Here is a 19,545-nt window from a genome sequence, read left to right as displayed (position 1 = left end):
TGTGTCCTCTCCCACACCAGCCATTTGTCTCCCTCTATCGTGCCTCTGGGTCCTTTTTTCTCTCACGTTTTTCTGTCCTCCAGGGTCCCTCTAAGCCTTCTTGTCTCTTATATCTCACTGGGCCCCCCATTTGCCCTGACTTCCCCCCACTATGGTCTTGTTTCTCATTTCTCCCCTATGTCTCACACAGTAAGGGACAGGTGCTCTCTGGACAGAGAAAGGTAGATAGTACGTGAGTGGCTGTTTCTTGCCTTCTGAGGTTCTTGCTAACTCCGGTGACCTCTGCAAAATGGGACATTTGGCAGGTTTGTAAAGCTCAGGCTACTGTTGTGGGGATGAAACTTTTCAAAAGTGGATTTCTCATGTTCCTTAACATAGGGTAGGTCAGGTCAAGACAGCTAACAAAACACCAAGAGACAGGGTGTGCTTGTGGGGAGCAACACATGAGGGCCATTGAGAAACAGTGTGAAAGCTTCAAAGAGTTTACAACAAAAATTTGGGCTTTTGTACCACTAAAAAACAGGCACACGTGGAACTGGCTCTTTTAAAGCATTGTCAAAGGAGTATGTAACTGGGGTGCGAGTGAGTTGTGTCAGGGGAGAGCCTAGCCAGAAAAATGTACCCCTTAAGGAATTTTCAAACTACTGCATCCTGGCCCAAGTGGTTGCAGGGCTGAAATTAGGTGTGGTGATTGACTCTCATTTGACAATTGCTCTAAATGGCCTCATTAACACCCACTTATCCCCCAGGTGTGAAGAGAAGAGGCAGCAAACTTGCACTCACTTTCACTTTGCTTTTAAGTGAAGGATTATTCATAGGCAACAAGTTGCCCATTAAACAAGGATATGATAAGAAGTGAGACTCAGAGCCTGCAGAGTCGATTGACACTAGGCCCAGCTCATAAGACAGCTAATGGTGTCCAACACCATCAGGTGGTCCAGAGACATCTACACGGAACACATCACAGGACACCGCCAGTACCACGTCGAGTAACCAAGAACACTGACTAGGGAAATAACCCACTTCCTTCCCTGACAAACTGAGGGACACACCGCACCCATGTACTTATTCTCTACGCCAATACTGACTTGGACTCTTAATACATTCCATGGGTGGTGTACCCGAGCCCATTTATCCACTGATGCTTTAAAAACTCCCACACCCCAATCTGGATCTATGCTGGTTATGTGATACGTATGTACCTCGTGAACCTTAAAAAGAAAAGGAGTACTTGTGGCACCTTAGAGACTAACAAATCTATTTGAGCATAAGCTTTCGTGAGCTACAGCTCACTTCATCGGATGCATCGGAGCTGTAGCTCACGAAAGCTTATGCTCAAATAAATTTGTTAGTCTCTAAGGTGCCACAAGTACTCCTTTTCTTTTTGAGGATACAGAATAACATGGCGGCTACTCTGAAACTCATGAACCTTGTAACTGATACTTGCAATCCCCCATAACCCAAGCCCGACCCCAGATGTACAGTACCTTCCCTCTTAACTTGTGTTAATTTGATTTTAAACAATACCTTTAATACATTTTTTATATCTGTATGTATGCAAATAGTTAATAATAGATACAATGGCACTAGTGATATGCAGTCCAGTTTCTGGATTGTGTGGAACTGACACTTGGACACTGCAGATGGTTTCCTCTGGCTGCTCTTTATATGCAGGCCTGAATAAAATAGTTTTTACTGCTTTAATTCTGTATTGTGGCTGACCAGAGGCACTGCAGGCCAGATTCACAAGGGTACTTAGCCGGATAACTGCCTCCTTAGGACTGTAAGTCTCTATTTGGATCCCCCTGATATCCTCCAAGCCACTACTCAGTACTGCTTAACCCTGTAGGTGCCTACGTTTCCGTTGGTAGACATACACAAAGTCACCTAAGTCCTGATGCTGCCCCACAGCTAGCAAGCTATTCTGAGCCCTAATTCATGCCTAAGCCTCAGTTGAGATGATCCCCCTCCTGGCTCCCCTGTGGGGTTTGATCTGGTAGGTATGCTCAGAACATACTTATCCGATCAGGCCTCATACATAAGACAGCAGAGGGTGAGTGTGCATGTGTGTACAGAACACCCAGTAGACCAGTGATTAGGGCACTCACTCACCTGGGATGTGGGAGATCCGGATTCAAAGAAGGTAAAAGAAAAGGGAGATGGTATCAGTCCATAAATGTGCTGCTATCGCCCTCTGGAAACTGGCCATCACAGATTGTTCTAGATCTGTAGCAATCACTTATTGTCAAGTTGGGCATGTTTGGCCTGCTACTGGTAACACATAATCCAGTGCGCCCTGCTGCGAGTTGGGTTCTCAGCCACTAAACCGGGAATGCCACTATTGATTGGTGGGGTGTATGCCAGATACCCAGTGGAATGAAAAATAATATCCACAAAGGAGAAATTCCACCTGGCACTGCTGCCATAATAGAGTCTCAAACTAAATGTATACGCCAAGTTAAAAAAAATCTAAAGGATAAAAAAAATGCCATGATGGCTAAACAGCTCAGTAAAAGAGGTGGTTAGAGGCAAAAAGGCATCCTTTAAAATTTGGAAGTTAAATAGTAGCGAGGAAAATAGAAAGGAGCATAAACCCTGACAAATCAAGTGTAAAAGTATAATTAGGCAAGCCAAAAAAGAATCTGAAGAGCAACTAAGCAAAAGACACAAAAGCTAATAGCATTTTTTTTTAAGAACATCAAAAGCTGAAGGCCTGACGAACAGTCAGTGGTCTCACTGGACAATGAAAGTAATGAAGGTGGCACTCAAGGAAGACAAGGCTGTTTTGGAGAAGCTTAATGAATTCTTTGCACGAATCTTCAATGCAGAGGATATGCTGGAGACACCCACAACTAAACCATTATTTTTTTTTTAGGTGAAAAATCTGAGGAACTGCCCCAGACCAAGGTGTCAATAAAGGAGGTTTTGGAACAAATTTAACTGCAGTAAGATACCCAGATCAGATGTTTCCTTCAGAACTCAAATATGAAATTGCAGAACTACTCACTTTAGTATGTAACCTACCACTTTAACTACCTTACAGCCATTTGTTAAAGAGGCTGATTAACGTAACACCTGATTTAGTCAAAAAGCATCCAACTTGCAGTAGGTTATACTGGATTATGTTTTACCAGTAGCAGATTTTTTAAAAGACTCCAGAGATGATCCTGACAATCACAGGCCTAACTTCAGTAGTACCAGGCAAATTGGTTGAAACTATAGTAAATGACAGAATTAACAGAATTATTAGATATATAAACAGGATACACTGGGGAGGAGTCAACACAGCTTTTATAAACAGAAATCATGCCTCCGCAATCTATTAGAACTCTTTGAGGGAGTCATCAAATATGTGAACAAGAGCAATCCAGTGGATATAGTGTACTTGGACTTTCCAGAAAGCCTTTGACAAGGTCCCTCACCAGAGGCTCTTAAGCAAAGTAAGCAGCAATGGAATAAAAGGGAAGGTCATCTCATGAATTCGTTAAAAGATCGGAAATAAAGGGTAAGCATAAATTGTCAATTTTCACAATGGAGAGAAGTAAATAGAAGAGTCTACCAAGGATCTGTACTGGGACCTGTGCTGTTCAACATATTCATAAATGATCTGGAAAAATGGGAGACTAGTGAGGTGCAAAAATTGCAGGCACTACAAAATTACTCAAGATTGTTAAATCCAAACTCTGTGAAGAGTTACAAACTGGGTGATTCAGTGACAAAATGGCTGATAAAATCAAATGTCAAGTTCTACATAATAAAGATTGTAAAAATATACGCCTATACTCCTATACGCTCAAAATGATGGGGTCCAAATGAACTCTTAACACTCAGTAAAGAGATCTTGGAGTCATCATGGATAGTTCCCCTGAAAACATCTGCTCTATGTGAAACAGTAGACAAAAAAGGAAAGGGAGATAGTAGGATAGAAAATATCATAATGCCGCTATATAAATCCATGGTATGACCACACTTTGAATAATGTGTGCAGTTTTGGTTCCCCCCGCCCCCGCCCCCATCTCAAAAATGATATACTGGAACTAGAAAAGGTGCAGAGTAACAAAAATGATTAGGGGGCATGGAACAGCTTCCATATGGGGAGAGATTAAAAAGACTGAGACTGTTAAGCCTGGAAAAGAGATGACTGAGATGGAACGATAGAGGTCTGTAAAATCATGAATGGTATCAAGAAAGTGAATAGGGAAGTGTTATTTACCCCATCAAATAACACAAGAACTAGAAGGCACCTGATGAAATTAATAAGCAGCTCGTTGAGAACAGATAAAAGAAGTACTTCATCACACAGCACACAGTCAACCTGTAGAACTCGTTGTCGGGGGATGTTGTGAAGGCCAAAAGTATAACTGGGTTCAGAGAAGAATTAGGTAAGTTCCTGAAGGATAGGTCCATCAATGGCTATTAGCAAAGATGGTCAGGGACACAATCCCCTGCTCTGGGTGTCCCTAAACCTCCAAATGGCAGAAGCTGGGGCTGGACAACAAGGACAGGATCACTCTAAATTGCTCTGTTCTGTTCATTCTGTCTGAAGCATCTGGCGTAGGCCACTGTCAGAAGACAGGATACGGGGCTAGCTGGACCAGTGGTCTGACTCACGATGGCTGTTCTAATGCCTTGCAGCTGGCTCTTAATCCCCTGTGGAGAAAGTGTTAGGTGATTGGCACTGCAGTTCAGTTCTTGCCCTGCTGCATCTCTTCCAGCTGTACTGGCTTTCAAACGCCTTAGGCTTCCAAGCCTTTGGGCTTGGTCAGTACTGCTATGAGGGGGACTTTTGTCTTGCCTCATTTTTTTTTCTGCCTAGGTGTACAGTCTGATGGTTTGGGTATGATGATCTCCCTCTTCACTTGGGGTTGGCACACACTATTTTTCCCCAGGACCCTTGCCTCATTCAGTGAACAGGATGGATTATGCTCACTGAATGGGGAGCTAATTAGAAGTATCTTATCTTCACAATTCAGTGTTGCCCCATATCTTTTTATTGCATATCATTTAAACCCTGCACTGAATACAGAATTATCAATTTCCTTATGGGATTTTCTATGATACTCATCACTGTAATATCTCAGTACCTCACAAATATTAATGAATTTATCTTTACAAGACCCCTGTGAGATAATATGGTATTACTAACTCCATTTTACAGATGATTAATGGAGGCACAGAGAAATTAGGGCTTAAAACTGTCAACTGTCCACTAATTTTGGGTGCCTACTTTTAAGATGTCTAGGGCCTGACTTTTCAGAGACTTTATATATACTGAAAGACTCACTGGGCCAGAGAGAGAGTACAAGGCCCAGACAATAGGAATGACTCTAGACTGGTTGTTACAGCACCCACCTGGGAGACTCTGGGTCCATTCCCCCTGCTCCAATGACTCTTGAATTATTTTTATACTGATTGCTCAGGGTACTGAGGCCACTGGATCTGTATATGCATGGATCTATGACCACACATCCAAACTGACCTTCTGTGCTGGACCCTCACAGACCACAGTGGAGATAAGCTGTGCTGCATGCCGGTATTGCACAAACTCCCCACCCCTGCCTGTTTGTCCTGCCAGCCCCCACTGCAGCCTGTACATGGAGCCTAAGTGGTAAGGAGAACCAGCCTATTAAGTTCAATACAGCTCCATACCTATGTAAAGATAGTTACTCATATCAGTGTTTGCAGGATCAAGGCCCCTCCAAAAGATTTACAGAGAAGAAGGAGGGGGAAGGCACAATGTTTTTAAAACATTAAGGGACCCATGCCTACTTTCCCCTTTATTTGATTTTCCATCCTGGGCGAAAGGCATAACCCTCGCAGGGGACATCTGCAGAGAGGCAAATTACACAGAGCTCGAACTCGCTCTATTTGTTGGTTGTTGTTCATAGTCTTTGCCAACTGTTATTATTATTTTGTCCCTCGCCTAATTTTCTTGGCTGCTCTTAACCCTTGCTGATTTTCTTAACGCTGGTTTTTTAAAGGTTTGTGACCACTGCCGGATTGCGCTTTTCTAACATTTGGGGTTTGGGCTTTTTGACTAGCGGCAACTTTCTTTCCTCGGCCCTGATTCTTCCAACGCTGCCCCACAGGCTTAACCCTTATAGGCGCCAGATGTTTTTATGGATTTCCAACCTCAGCTCCGCGGAGAGGCAGCTGAAGCACTGGGGCCTCTCGTGTTTCTAACCCCGGCCTGAAGGAAACCCCACAACGTTGGCAGCCCCTGTTTGTTGCAAAGCACATCACTGAGGGGAGACTCTGCGAGCCGCCAGCAGCCCTGCCAGGCCTCCCCGGTTCCGGGCGCTGCCTGGGGCAGGTTTGTGAGGGGCCGGCGCTGGTGGGGGGGAGGAGCGGGCTGGGGGGGCTCTGAAGCGGGCGCGGGGCAGCCCCGCACGGCTCAGCCGGGAAGCCCCCCAGCCCTGCGGTGCGCGGGGACTGACGGCCGCAGCCGACGTGGCTGAGGAGAGGGGGGGAGGGGGCGCCGCTGTCCGGCCGCGCGCGCGGGGAGGCGGCGCGGCGCGCGAGCCCGGCAGGTAGGGGCGGGGCGGCCGCACGCGCGGGGCGGGGGGGTGGGGGGGCACGGTCGGGCTCGCCCCCGCCCGCAAGGGGCGGAGGCGCGGGGGCTGCCCGCAGGGGGCGCGCCTGGCAGTGCCCCCTCCCCCGCCCCAGGCCTGCAGGAAGCAGCCGCAGCCGCGGCCCCCGAGCGAAGGCGGCGGGAGCGTGACGTGTCCGCGGCGTCTGCGCCCAGCCGCGCCGCGCCGCGCCGCGATGGAGCCGCCCGGCCCGGGGGGTGAGCGGCGCGGGCGGCCGGGGCGCGGGGAAGGCAGGAATCGGCCCGGCCCGGTGCAGGCGCTGGGCGAGCCGCGGACTGGGCGCAGCCGGCCGAGGGGGCGTGGCCCGGGGGCAGGGAGCGGCCGCCGGCGGGCCGGAGTCAGGGGAGGTGTGGCACAGCCGGGGGGTGCGGATGGTTGGGCAAGGTGGGGCGGCCTGGGCAAGCAAGCCCCGTGTTTCCCTTGCAGCCCGTCCTATAGCCTCCCCTTCCTCCCGTTAGGCCCGGGGCCGCCGTGCATGTGCCGTTGTTCACACACGTAGTAAGACACTTACAGACTGCAAGGCCAGAGGGGCGTAAGGGACTGGCATCCCCGGGTCTGGAGTCTGACTCCTGCGCAGGGAGGCCACGGGATCTCGTCACCCGCAACCCTGCGATAGACCCCAGCTCTGGCTGAGTTACTGAAGTCCTCAAACCACGATTAAAAAACTTCCAAGTTCCAGAGAATTCATCGTTTACATTAGTTTAAGCCCGCAAGTGACCCAAGCCCCGTGCGGCAGAGAAAGGCGAAACCCCCCCAGGGTCTCTGCCAATCTGACCCGCAGGAAAATTCCTTCCTCACCTGACATAGGGCGATCAGTTAGACCCCGAGCATGTGGGCAAGACCTGCCAGGCAGATACCAGGGAAAGAATTCTCTGGAGTAACTTAGAGCTCCCGCCATCAAGTGTCCCTAAGAGACAGTCACTACCCCAGTCCTTCTGATCTAAAAAGACAAGACATAGGCAAAGAAGCCAAAATGACAGGCAGAGCCATCCTGAGGGTATGACAAATCAGGGCGACCACCCTGGGCCCTGCACTTTGGGGAGCCCCACACTTCGTGAGGAAGCAGGCGGGGTGTGTGTGTGCAGAGGAGACCCCCTACCAACCTCCTCCTGCCCCCAATGCCTTTTGTCTGCCAGCGGGCCCCATGGATCAGCAGCTTCCCCTCCCTCCCAGTGCCTACCACCGATCAGCTGTTTCACTGCATTGGAGGTGTTGCAGGGGAGGGGGGGGAGAGGCGGGGCAGGGGTGGCGCCTTGTGGGAAGGAGTGGAGTGGGGGCAGGGCCTGGGCAGAGCCAGGGGGAGCACCCCACTGGCAGATAGAAACTTGGCACTTTTATGTCCTGGGCCCTGCACAGCCCCTAGGGACAGCCCTGGTACCAGGTCATACAGCAGGAGAGTGACTGAGAAAGGCATGGAAAGCAGAGCTCTCCCATGTCAACCGGATGCCTATCGAAGCTCCGTCTCTTGGTGAGCAATGCATCTTGGCCCCAGATTGGGACCGAGTGTTGCATGCTGCTTTGTACGGACCCCACTTCTAATAAATGCAATAGGGGCCACAGATTGAGGGTAATATTTTAAGAGGGGATGGATTCGTAAATTCTGAGCATGAGATGAACTATCTGTGTTTGGGACAGAAAACTCGTGGGTTCAAGTAGCACTGAAAGGGAAATCCCAGGGGCACTTGCCCTGACCAGTAGTGCTCTCTGGCTTGCTTTTATGCTGCTGGACTTGTACATAGAGCCAGTGAGCGACCCAGCCTCCCATGGTCATCTTTCTCAGGACTTTTCCTTGGACCTGGCAAGATTGGTGGGCATTCCAGGCCACACAGTGGGTGCTTACTGATGGTGGGTGACTGCAGAGACCATATTAGTTACTGGAATTAAATTGGTGTTAACAAAAACAAACCCAGATGAGACAATGGTCCTTTGGGCCCCTTTTAAGCATTTTGACTCTTAAAAATAATAAACCCTTCCCCATGTTCAGATTTCAGTCTCCTGTGATGCCTACCAGTTTTCCAGTCATCAATAAAGTCTTCCACAGTAAACCTGAATTTCTAATGTTAAAAAACAAAAAGAACCCCCTCATGGATGGTGTGTGTGTTTTGTTTTTTTTAAAAAACCTTTGAGGCTGTCTTTATCCATCATAAAGAAGGAAAAAGAGCTAATCTTCTTTCCCTTACTGGTCCTCTGTAATGCATGTTAAGTGCTTTGTTGGAAGGTGCGATATAGAGTAAGTGCAAGCACCGTACAACTCTCAACTATCAACCCTAACTCCCCACAGACCCTTTTTTCCTCCATCACTGATAATTTGGTAACTGCAACCTGCAGAGGGGAGCAGGCAGACCCACTTGTGACATGGGGCACCAAATCAGGTCCGATTCACTCTCTGTAGAAAACAGTTCCTACCACCCTTCTCTGAGACCCAGAAAAGTACAACAACCTAGGTCTGATTCTCTACTTCCTCAAACCTTGTGTAGTTATGTACACTTGTGCAAAAGTCGCTGTAAAATGCTACCAAATCAGAATGGTATCATTTTACTCCCCCGTGCTTTGCACTGATGCAGAGACAGGGCAGAGGAGAGTCTAGTCCCTCTAATTTAAGGCCCAAGCTCTTTCTCTTCCCCATGTCTCTGTCAGTCACCCTTTCGAACATATTGATGAGAGGAGAACCACACTCTCCTTCCTTGTGCTAGGGTTTGGTAGCCTGAATCTTTCCTTCTATTTTCACCTTTAAAATCCCCCCTACCCCCCTGGCGATATATAGCAGATCCGTCGCTCCCGTTTAAATGGATTACAGCTTGTTCTCCCCATGTTAGCAACAAGAAGAAAGTCAAGGAAAGTGTGGGCCCCTTACTGAATGATGGAGGCAATCTAGTGAGAGAGGATGTGGAAAAAGCTAATGTACTCAATGCTTTTTTTGCCTCTGTCTTCACAAACAAGGTCAACTCCCAGACTACTGCACTGGGCAGCACAGCATGGGGAGGAGGTGACCAGCCCTCTGTGAAGAAAGAAGTGGTTCGGGACTATTTAGAAAAGCTGGACGAGCACAAGTCCATGGGCTGGATGCGCTGCATCTGAGAGTGCTCAAGGAGTTGGCAGATGTGCTTACAGAGCCCTTGTCCATTATCTTTGAAAACTCATGGTGATCTGGGGAAGTCCCGGATGACTGGAAAAAGGCTAATATGGTGCCCATCTTTAAAAAAGGGAAGAAGGAGGATCTGGGGAACTACAGGCCAGTCAGCCTCACCTCAGTCCCTGGAAAAATCATGGAGCAGGTCCTCAAGGAATCAATTCTGAAGCACTTAGAGGAGAGGAAAGTGATCAGGAACAGTCAGCATGGATTCACCAAGGGCAAGTCATGCCTGACTAATCTAATTGCCTTCTATGACGAGATAACTGGCTCTGTGGATGAGGGGAAAGCGGTGGACATGTTGTTCCTTGACTTTAGCAAAGCTTTTGACACGGTCTCCCACAGTATTCTTGCCAGCAAGTTAAAGAAATATGGGCTGGATGAATGGACGATAAGGTGGATAGAAAGCTGGCTAGATTGTCGGGCTCAACGGGTAGTGATCAATGGCTCCATGTCTAGTTGGCAGCCGGTATCAAGTGGAGTGCCCCAAGGGTCGGTCCTGGGGCCGGTTTTGTTCAATATCTTCATAAATGATCTGGACTTGGTGTGGATTGCACCCTCAGCAAGTTTGCAAATGACACTAAACTGGGAGGAGAGGTAGATACGCTGGAGGGTACAGATAGGATACAGAGGGCCCTAGACAAATTAGAGGATTGGGCCAAAAGAAATCTGATGAGGTTCAACAATGACAAGTGCAGAGTCCTGCACTTAGGACAGAAGAACCCCATGCACCGCTACAGACTAGGGACCGAATGGCTCGGCAGCAGTTCTCCAGAAAAGGACCTAGGGGTTACAGTGGACAAGAAGCTGGATATGAGTCAACAGTGTGCCCTTGCTGCCAAGAAGGCCAGTGGCATTTTGGGATGTATACGTAGGGACATTGCCAGCAGATCGAGGGACGTGATCGTTCCCCTCTATTCAACATTGGTGAGGCCTCATCTGGAGTACTGTGTCCATTTTTGGGCCCAACACTACAAGAAGGATGTGAAAAAGTTGGAAAACGTCCAGCAGAGGGCAACAAAAATTATTAGAGGACTGGAACACATGACTTATGAGGAGAGGCTGAGGGAAGAGAAGAATGAGGGGGGATTTGATAGGTGCTTTCAACTACCTTTCAACTACCTGAAAGGGGTTCCAAAGAGGATGGATCTAGACTGTTCTCAGTGGTAGCTGATGACAGAACAAGGAGTAATGGTCTCAAGTTGCAGTGGAGGAGGTTTAGCTTGGATATTAGGAAAAACTTTTTCACTTGGAGGGTGGTGAAACACTGGAATGCGTTACCTAGGGAGCTGGTGGAATCTCCTTCCTTAGATATTTTAAAGGTCAGGCTTGACAAAGCCCTGGCTGGGATGATTTAGTTGGGGATTGGTCCTGCTTTGAGCAGGGGTTTGGACTAGATGATCTCCTGAGGTCCCTTCCAACCCTGATATTCTATGATTCTATGATTTGCCAGACCAAACCACGGGGACCTTCTGGCTGCCTCAGTTTAGTGCCCGTTGTAATGCCTGGCTGGCCCAGTCTGGTAGATTACATGGCAGTTATGCTGTGGGGACAGGAGGGAGACAGTAAATTTTTGTCTTCTCTATTTTTGGTTTCCATTTATTTCCCCTTCCTTAGACTGGCTCTCAAATATTTATATACAGTGGTTGGTATTAAAAATGGAGTCCTATGTTTTATTTAGTTATACGGATTTGCTATAATTAACCTCTCCCTTTCAAAAGTACTCCACTGACTGAAATTATTATTAGTACCCAGATACCTTGATGATGGATCTGTTGTAAATATTTACTAGATAGATTAATAGATTTTTAGGGCCCAAAGGACCATTGTCTCATCTGGGTTCCCTGCATTACACAGATCATACAATTTCATCTAATGATTCCTGCATCAAGCCTGTAACTTGTGGCTGAGCTATAGCATGTCTTTTAGAAATGGATAGTTTTGATTTAAAGGCGTCAAGTGTGAGAGAGTTAGCAAGTGCTTTTTGAGATTTGTCAACCAGTTTTAATCTGTTTAATGTTACATTGATTGTGTAAAATGCTGACTTTTTAATCAGACTATTGTGCAGTAATAAGTCAAACGCCTGCCAGAGATCTAAGTATGTTATGTCAACACAGTTATCTTTGTCATCTAAACTTGTAATCCCTGCAAAAAACAATATCTGGTTTGTTTGGCAATGTACATATTCAGTATTCCAAAATGTAGTAAGTCAAGAAGCTCCTTGGCCAATGTTTTTAAAACTCTGCAATGCAAATTATCTGGTCTTGTAGATTTTTAAATATTTAATGTTAGGAGATGGTGTTTAATGTCCTCGTTGGTCATTGTTGGAATAGAAAGTGTTTCATTATCAGTGTAAGCTGTAAGTCTGTCAACCTGGTTCTTTCCAAATACAAAACAGAAAAAATATTTATTGAACACTCCAATCTTTTCTGCCTCCTTGACAGTTTGACCATATCCATCTAGCAACCCTATACCGATCCTAGGATTTTGGGGCTAGGTTCACAGAGGTTCTTAGGTGTTGCAATGCCTAACTCAGGTGCTCTGCTGCCTGATGGACTTCTCGGCCCCGACTTAGGCTGCAGGCTCCCTATACGATGCAAGTGGAGAGTTAGGCACCAAAGAAGAGGATTCTCAGATGCCAGCAAACTGAACAGGAGTGAAATGCCTAGATTCTCAAAGGTGTCAAAGTCCTGTTGATTTGGGTCTTCGTCATATGGCTGATGGGCTGGAGAGAGGCACCTCCCTCTGCTTAGGATTCTCAGCCAGGAACCCTCCCCCACAGTTAGGCTCCTAAGCCAGGTCATTCCTTTCTCTAATACCCAGAGAGTGAGACACACACACTGACACTCCCACCTATTATGGGACTTAAACCCAGGCCTCTTATGTCCTAGGTGAGTGCCCTAACCACCAGGCTATGAGGTATTCTGAGGTGGATCTCTCTCAATCTATTTTACTGGAGCTGTTCCACTTTGTAGAAGTAAATATTAATGGGGACAGGGAGAAAGCAACTCCACTGCCCAGTAACTGTTCAGGTCCTGCCAACTTGTGCAAATGTATTGTGAGTAATGAATGGGATTGTGATTGAAGTCTCTGTTTAGAATCCATTGATAAAGAACCCAAATGAAGTTGGGGTCCCGTTGTTCTAGGCGCTGTATACTAATAAGAGGCAGTCTCTGCCTCAGAGAGCTTATAGTCTAGCGGTGCTATATTCTCTACTAGTGCAGCTCTCCTCCCAGTAGAAGGATTGGGTGATTTTAATATCGAGGGGAAGTGCTTTGCAGCCAACACTCAGGGTGGCCAGTTCATGTGAAATTTCTATGACTTTTATAACTTTACTTCGTCTTAGCAGCCACTTGCAAACTTGCTAGCAGCTGTCTTTCAGCTCAGTATTTCTGACTATGGCCACCAGAGGCCACTGCTGGGAACCAAGCAGGTGGCTTTGGAGCGCAGGTTCCTCCATGAAGCACCCTGGCTCCCTGAAGAGCTTCTGCCCTGCTCCTTGCTTTGTGAGCAGTGAGGGAGGTGCCAGCTGGCCAGGCAGAAGCAGCAGCTTCCTTGCAGTTTAATGTAATGCCAGGGAGGGTGGGATGGAAAAGTGAAAGCATTGGGGATATATAGGGATAAAGGAGAGTGACCTTTACCTCCCTCCACCGGCACGAGAGGTGCTCTGTGCTGACCTCACCTACCCTCCGCTGCAGAACTGAGGGACAGGGGCCTTAGGAGGAACGGGACAGGGGAGAAGAGTCCAGCACCCAGATCAAGGTGTATACAGCAAGTAATTAGGGAGAGCGCCCCAGGGGATTCTTAAGGTGAGCACAGGAGGATGCTGGGGAGAGTGTCCGTCCTGTCTGTCAGGAGGAAGAGGAGGGTATTTTACACACACACACACACACACACACACACACACACACACACACACACACCCTTCCACATCTTCCTGTTCTGAAATATAAAATCAGAAGACAGCCTGAAAATTAAATATGACATCCCTACTTCGTCACAGTGCCCTGAGGGTTCAGTCATAATCGGGAATGCTTGATGGGGGACATGTAATGATTTTTAAGTTAGTTTCATGAGTTTTTGTTTTTGTTCTTGTTGTGCCCCCTTGGGGGTTGTTAATAGGAAATACTTGATGGCGATGTAACCAGGTGTGATACTGACTCTTTTAATGGCCATGAGCAGGGTCCCTAAGCCTGCCATCATCTCTGGATGGAACGAGAGGAAGAGCTGTGTGCTCCAATTCTCCAGGAGTCAGAGGAAAGGGAGATCCTCTTTGGGGCCTCCACAGGTGAGGAATAAGTTAAGCCAATTCAGAAATTGCTGGAAATTCAACTTTTTGTTTCATTTAAAACCGTTCCCGTACTGTTTCTTCTTCTCTGCTTTGGGATTACAGCCAGCAGTTATTTCTGGCAAGCCTCACTTATGGTTTTCCATCAGTCCTGACTGACTTCTGGCCAGAGTTCTGTTTCTCTCTCCCCCCAACCCAACTTTTCTCTGAATGTTCATTTGAGTTTTTGAAGCAAAATTGCCATCTCCATATTGGGAAATGGTTGTTTTTCTTTCTTTCTTTCTTTTTTTTTTTTTTTTTTGTGGGATGAGGGTTGGGATTTTCCGTCTCACATCCAGTCTTACATTTTATTTAGTTGACTCATACTTTGTGCAATTCTCCTTTCTTAGATTTCTTTTCGACCAAACACTCATGTCTGGCTTCTATTTATTCAAGGATTGAATGAGCATGAGGAGAAGAACCCCCAGGAAGATGGTCCTGAGAATCTGGAACAGTATGGTACAATATCAGAGGGGTGTGAAGAGAATGTTTTCCAGAGCCCTGATGAGGAGGGGGCCTATGAGGGCCAGTACATGTCAGAAACACATCAGGGAGACCTTCCTGGTAAGATACTGGGTAACTCTGTTCATCCAGAAAGAGATTTGGAAGCTCTTCAAGGTATCATCATCCACCAGAGAATTCCTATAGAGGAGAGACCCTATGTATATACTGAATGTGGGGAGGGCTTCAGTCAGAGCTCGAACCTTACACAGCATGAAATAACACAGACAGGAGAGAAACCACATAAATGTACTGAATGTAACAAAAGTTTCAGTTGGCGCTCAGACCTAATTAAACACCAGAGAACCCACACAGGCGAGAAACCCTACATATGTAGTGAATGTGGGGAAAACTTTAGTGTGAGCTCTCACCTTTTCACTCACAAGAGAACCCACACAGGAGAGAGACCTTTCCATTGTAACGAGTGTGGGAAAAGCTTCAGCCGGAACTCTCACCTTATTAACCACCAAAGAATCCACACCGGAGAAAAGCCCTTTGAATGTGCCCAGTGTGGGAAGAGCTTCAGTGATTTCTCAACACTTACCCAGCACCAGAGAACCCACACGGGTGAGAAACCCTACGTATGTGTTGAATGCGGGAAAAGCTTCATCCAGAGCTCACACCTCGTTAGGCACCGGAGAATCCACACAGGAGAGAAACCCTATAAATGTGCTGAGTGTGGGAAAAGCTTTCGTTACAAGAGTCACCTTGCACAGCACCATAAACTCCACATGGAGTAGAAAGCACAGCCATGAGAGCCCCTGTCCTGCACACAGAAACTCATGCATAAATTATTATATGGTGTGATGACATCAAGAAGGAACTACAAAGAGAGTGGGCACATTCTTAGTGCAGGTAGATTGTTTTAGGATGGATGGGGGGCTCTGAGTATTGGGAATGAGTTTGATGTTGATAGGAATCAATCATTTGGGGATCGGGGGGAACAAGGAGAGAGAGGCAGCTGGGGGAGTTGATCATTTGGGGTTCAGAGGGCTGGGAAGTGGGAGGAATTAGGGCACTGAGGGAATTTGGTGCTAAGGAACATTGTTTGGAGTACAGCAAAATAGAGGGTCAAGAGGGGAAATATATATCTCATTGTCTTACTAAGAAGTCAAAAATGATAAATTAGGCTCTGAGACAGATACCTGGCTCATAAGATGTCAGAGCCAAAATCCTGGGAAATGCCTCACTTACTGAACTGAGGAAGACAAAGTGCCCTCTGTTCTCTCTGGCAATGTCTCCAGCAATTGTTTCCTCATTTTAGATAATATTTATTTGTAGCTGCTATTTTAGGAGCTCAGTTAAATCTGGGCAAAAACGTCCCAGTTTTCTGTACATGTTATAATATCTAGTTTTCTGTTGCGTTGTGTCTCCCCCTCTGAAATAAAACTTTTTTTAAAAAAATACCCTATGTTCTCCCATCTTCTCTCCCATTGTCCTGTTTCTAGGGTAGAATGGCCCTGTATAGCTTACAGTCAGCTTTACTGAAGAGAAACAAAGCAGTCTTGTTAGGGCCTGTCTAGACTAGAAGAATTAACTGGTGTTAGCAAACACCCTTGCTAAGCACACCTCATCTTCCAAGTCTAGACTGGGCTTTCATGACCACTGATCAAAAATGATTTGTCTAGTACACAATGAGAACTGTGTCCATCCCTGAAGTTAGTTGAGTGAACCAGGGCTGAATGTATCTTGTAGCTGCTCTGGAATTTTACTGTCAGGAGCCTCACACTTCAGTTTGCCTCTGGCTTACCCTGATCACGGCTCCATACCATGTTGTCCAAAGATTATGTTTGCTTACTCTAATGTTAGGAGGAGAGCCTTGTCCCCTGCCTGCAGACGGTGCTTGTGCCATTTGTATGCAGCCACATTTCAAGTCAATACACTGCCTATCGGTTTATAGGGCATTCAGCTGCAATATTATCAACCATAATAGTGCCTCCACAGGTCAGGTAAACTGCAAAAGGTTTGTTAAAAACTAAGGGCAGGTTTATAAGGTCCCTAAAAAGAATTTTAGGGAGGTATGCAAAATCAAATGGCATGAAAAACACCCTTTATTTGGGCACAAATTCTTGATAGGAAGCTGTTCATGGATACTCAAAGTTCCCACAGCAACCACAAGGGAGAAGCACCCAGCCTTCTTCCCCCCCAGCCTTGCCCTTGTATAATTATTTGCACCTATGCAAAATGAGTGTGACCCACTGTCACTGGTGTGAGTGAGTGGAGAATTCTGATTTGGTAGCATTTAGTCTTTGAACTCACTTTGAGCAAGTGTAAGTAACACAAGGAGTAGAATAGTGGAGAATCAGGCCCTCATTGCTTCCTGTGTCAACCAAAATAACTGCACATTGTTCTGGGGCTAAGCAGCAGCATGTTTTAAAAACCTGTTTAGCTGTCTCTCTCTTGCTGGCACTGTGTGGACAGGGCATCGCTTGGTTTCTAGAATGATTTCACAAAATTAAACCCACACCACAACAAAAACCATTTAAAGGCCATTTCCCAATCAGTTTGTGTTGTAGACAAGACCTCTGCGTCTGACACTTTCATTTTGCCAAACCTCCAATTCCTTTGCCTGTTGTTAGCAGTTTATTTCACAGAACTGATACAACCAAAAACAAAACCAGAAACATTTGTCTCTTTGGAGACACTAATTACTTAAAGTGCCTTTAATTTGGAACCTGATCAGTTGAGCATATGTTTCTCATTGAAGGCATATTATAGATATTGAGCACCTATCAGGATTGGGCTATTTGAGCCCTGCCTAGAGAAGGATAAAATGTGTATTTTTAAAACATGTTAGTGAAAACATTTTAAAATACCTTTTGTAAAACACTAGAGTAGACAGGATATGTTGCATTTTGGCATCTATTAGCTGGTCAAGGTGAACCCTAGGTGGGACCTGACAATTCCAGATTTTAGTTGCACATCTGTTCCTTAATGCATTTGTAATTCTCTTTTCCTGAGATGGGAGATGTGATGGCTTTAACCCAACATTGGTTTTATATAGTGATTATTAACGTACAGTACAGCCTATGGGAAACATTCTCTGTTTTCTTCAGGATGAGAAAGCTATGGGCTAATAGTCATTTTTTACAGAAACAGTTTGAGTGGGTCTCTAGCACTTTTATTCCTGCTGGTCCAATGTGCAAAGGGAATGGGGAAGAATTTTATATATATAAATCTCACACCCATTGACTTTAGAGTTGTGGATACTTGGTCCCTGTGAAAATCAGCTTCCCATTCTTTTAACTGCTGAGCACCTGACAGATGCCTCCAGCTACCTGAGACTGAAAACAGTGCTTGAATGAATACCTAGTTAGCTGGAGGCATCTGCAACTGTTCACCAGTTACAGATGTGGGGAGGGATTAAGTGGCAACGCTAAAGTCAATGGGTGATTGTTTTTTCACTTCAGTGTATCTTGCAAAGAGGCAAAGAATGATTAAAGAATTAGAAAGCATGCCTTATAGTGATAGACTCAAGGAACCCAGTCTATTTAGTTTAAGAAAGAGAAGGTTAAGGGATGATTTGATCACAGTCTATAAGGACCTATATGGGAAACTATGGCAAACAAACATTTAGTAATGGGCTCTTCACTCTAGCAGAGACTGATCCAATGGCTGCAGGTTGAAGTTTGACAAATTCCGACTGGAAATAAGGGGTACCTGTTTAACAGTGAGCTTAATTACCTGTTGGAACAATTTACTAAAGGTCGTGGTGGAGTCTCCATCACTGACAATTTTTAAATTAAGGATGGATGTTTTTCTAAGGGATCTGGTCTAGGAGTTATTTTGGGGAAGTTCTGTGGCCTGTGTCAAACAGGAGGTCAGACTAGATAGTCACAGGGGGTCCCTACTATCTTTGGAATCCATGAAAAAAAGTAGGTATACCATTATCCTAAAGCAAAATGGTAACATTTGCACCAAGTTTCCACTGTTGTAAATGACAGTAAGGTGAAAGGCAGCAGAGAATTAGTCCCAGTGAAGGCTTTGCCTGCTCAACACCTCTGAAAATGAAGTCTATTAATAGTTTAATGTGTATCAATAAGTTTCAGCGTTAACACCATGCTGAGATGAACAGAGAAATTCCCACCTCTTAGGGTTGTTTCAGGCTGGCTGCAGATTCAGGAAGACAGTGCAGCACTGGATTACATTCAGAAGATTATCTGTTCAAACAAGCTTAGAAGCTTTGTTTATATAAAAGCTTAAATTCTGCAGAAACTATTATGGCCACTATAGAGGTGTGGAGACTGCGTGTAAGCACATACCAGCTGACTCTAACCTCTAGCACCTAGTCCGATATCTGGAAGTCCCAAGGAATTCTCTTGCAATATTATTTGTTATTCTACAAGCTAGACAATTCGGACTGGAAATAAGGTGTAATTTTTTAACAGTGAGGGTCATTAACTGTTGGAACCATTACCCAGAATGGTGGTGGATTCTCCAGCACTGGAAATTTTTAAATCAGGATTGGTTTTCTTTGAAAAAGATAAGCTTTAGTTCAAAAGGAATTATTTTGGGGAAGTTCTATGACCTATGTTATATAGAGGTCAGCCTAAATGATCATAGCTGTCCCTTCTGGCCTTGGAATCTATGAACTTTGCAGGGAAACCTCCTGTAGGTACCACAGCTTTCCTGTAGCATCTGTTCTCTTAATTTTGGTATAGCCTTTGTCCTTCGGTCTTACTGGGCTTCCATCAAATTCACCATAGTTACGTAATTGGCAAGTTAGGGGGCTATAGGCTGACAGCCTTAAGATAGCCAAGGGCATCACCTGCCACAAAACACTAATAGAATATTACTTTGCACTTATATAGTGCTTTGCACATTCAAATTGATAGGTAGACATTAGCTAACTAATCTTCACAACTGTCCTGGGAGTAGGTGGTGTTCTCCTTGTAATGCAGCTAAGGGAAACTGAGGCACAAAAAGGTTCGTGACCTGATCAAATAACCCAGCAAATCAGCGACAGAGTCAGGAACAATAGAACTTGTTTTACCCAA

Source organism: Eretmochelys imbricata, chromosome 1 (assembly GCF_965152235.1).
Source record: "Eretmochelys imbricata isolate rEreImb1 chromosome 1, rEreImb1.hap1, whole genome shotgun sequence".
In the NCBI taxonomy this organism is placed as follows: domain Eukaryota; kingdom Metazoa; phylum Chordata; order Testudines; family Cheloniidae; genus Eretmochelys; species Eretmochelys imbricata.
This window is presented reverse-complemented; position numbering follows the sequence as displayed.